Source organism: Marmota flaviventris, chromosome 6 (genome assembly GCF_047511675.1).
Source record: "Marmota flaviventris isolate mMarFla1 chromosome 6, mMarFla1.hap1, whole genome shotgun sequence".
Classification (NCBI taxonomy): domain Eukaryota; kingdom Metazoa; phylum Chordata; class Mammalia; order Rodentia; family Sciuridae; genus Marmota; species Marmota flaviventris.
In genome coordinates, this window is record NC_092503.1 from 136,146,048 (window position 1) to 136,148,199 (window position 2,152).

Consider the following 2,152-nt stretch of genomic DNA (forward strand, 5'->3'; position numbering starts at 1 on the left):
CCATGCTCTGAAATGTTGTGTGATTCTGTTTTCTTTGCTAACATTATCCTCTTTGCTACATCTCCTTCCCCCTGAGAGCAAAAAACAGAGAGAGAAGGGGTTGGGAGCTGAAGGTAGAGCCCGTGGGATGGGCAGTGGTCATTTCATGGATTATTCTGGCACTCAGTAATTATTTTCCTAGTCAGAAAAACAGCGATCCATCCTCCAGGAAACTCAATAACGTCTGGAAAGGACTCGGAACTAGGTAGAAATCTTGGAATCGCTTAGTTTTCAAACACACTGAACTTTTCTTTTTTTCTTTTTTGCCAACTTCATCTGTCAGTATTTTGGGAGGGTATAGAGGTGTCACCAAGGGCTTTTAAATGTGACCCATGTGCAAAAGCAGCTTGAAATGATCCCATCTCCGCAGGAAAAGTGGAGCTGTGCAGGGGTCGCCCATTTGAAGTTCTGATTTCAAGAGGGAAGTGGAAGGAAGGGTGGAAAATAAAGACGGAATCCACATTTGGATGGATACTAAAGCCTCCTGTGACTTGGCTTCTTGTGTTTCCCTTTAGCAGGCAGAGCACAGCCCAGTTCTGAGTTCACTCTGTGACAGAGGGACCACACAAAACAAAGAAGGGCAGTGCCGTGAACTAACACTGTCGCCCTCGATAAGCTCCCCGGGTACAATTTCAAGGAGTAAGTTAATGGCCTAACTACAAAAGAGTCCCAGGGGTCCCTGAAGCTTGACCCCCAAACTTGAACTCTACCTGAACTGAATTTTTTTTCATCCCCCACCCCCTTTTTTTTTGAGGTTTAAAAACATTTAATCAACTCCCCTCCCAGGACATTTGATTTCTGTGCTCTCCTGCACTTCTGGGCTCCATCTGGGGGGAAAAGTGCCAAAACCACCATTCGAAAGGCTGCCCTGGAGGTATTTTCAGTCCGACTAGAAGCAGCAGGTAACGGAAATCTTATGAGACAGCTTGTTCTCAGGAGGTTTTCCTGTCCAGTTTTGCTGACCAAATGTTCTCTGGGTTTGGATAAACTTTGGCTTTGCAAGTCGTACTTTGATGCTCAGTCTCTGGGTTCTAATTGCAATTAAAGTTCTTGGAAGCCCTGCCCACTATTCATGCAGTGGGCCATCCCTGGTTTTGTCCCATGGTATAAAAGCTTCCTGGACTCTTGAAAGCTTTTAGCTTCCTAGGCGGGGATTCTGGAATATGGTTGCATCAATCATTCACATGCCTTCGATTCAGTCAGTGAGCATCTATGGAGCATAAACAATGTTCTTGCCATATGCTTGAAGTTGGGGATGCGGTCTGACATCCCTGAATTCAAGGGATTCAACCTAGCAGAAAAGGCAGACGCGTTTCCATATGAGGTTATAAGTCATATTAACAGCTCAAATTAAGTACAGGGAGCACACTGAAATGGTAGAGATGTAAAAGCACTTAATAATTGTTTGGTTTTTTTAAAAAATGGATTACACAGTTATTTTAAAAAATGGCTTTTTTCCAAAATATCAGTTGTTTTAGGAAGAAACATGTTTTATTTTGCTTAAATAATGTAAATAGCCTGGAAAGTGGTAGGTAGATTTCAATACTGAGCTCATTTAAAAGATTGCTGTTACCTCTCTGGAGCCCTGGGTTGAGAAATATTCTGAGGTTGTATTTGGTCTCAACAGGGAATGGTACTGTGATGGCTGTTACTGTTAGTGCCTGTGTGAAGAGGAAATAGCATGCCTGCCTTGAATATGCCAGTCCTGAAGAAGTTATAGACCAAGTATGAATCTAGGCAGGGTTAAAACGAAGCTCAAAACAGACTCCCTCGGCCACAACTGTGAATACAGCAGAATCCCTGTAGAACGGGATTCTTCTTACACTGATTCATATGTACTGTGGATCAAATGCTAGTTCCCGGGGCTGGGGTGGGTGGGTGGATAAAAGACTTTTCCAAAGTGTTTCCACTGTGTTTAGATACTCTATCCCAAAGAACAACGAAAACAAAGCCTTCTCACACCTTTGCTGTATGACTTTGAAAGAGCTGTGGCCTGTCAGTCGGGATAGCCAGGGGATTATCCTCAAATGTCAGATTTACCAAACAAGAAGTGGGGATTTCTGAATAGAAACCATAGTATCCGCCTAGAGATGTGGCATAAGCGTGCTTGTTG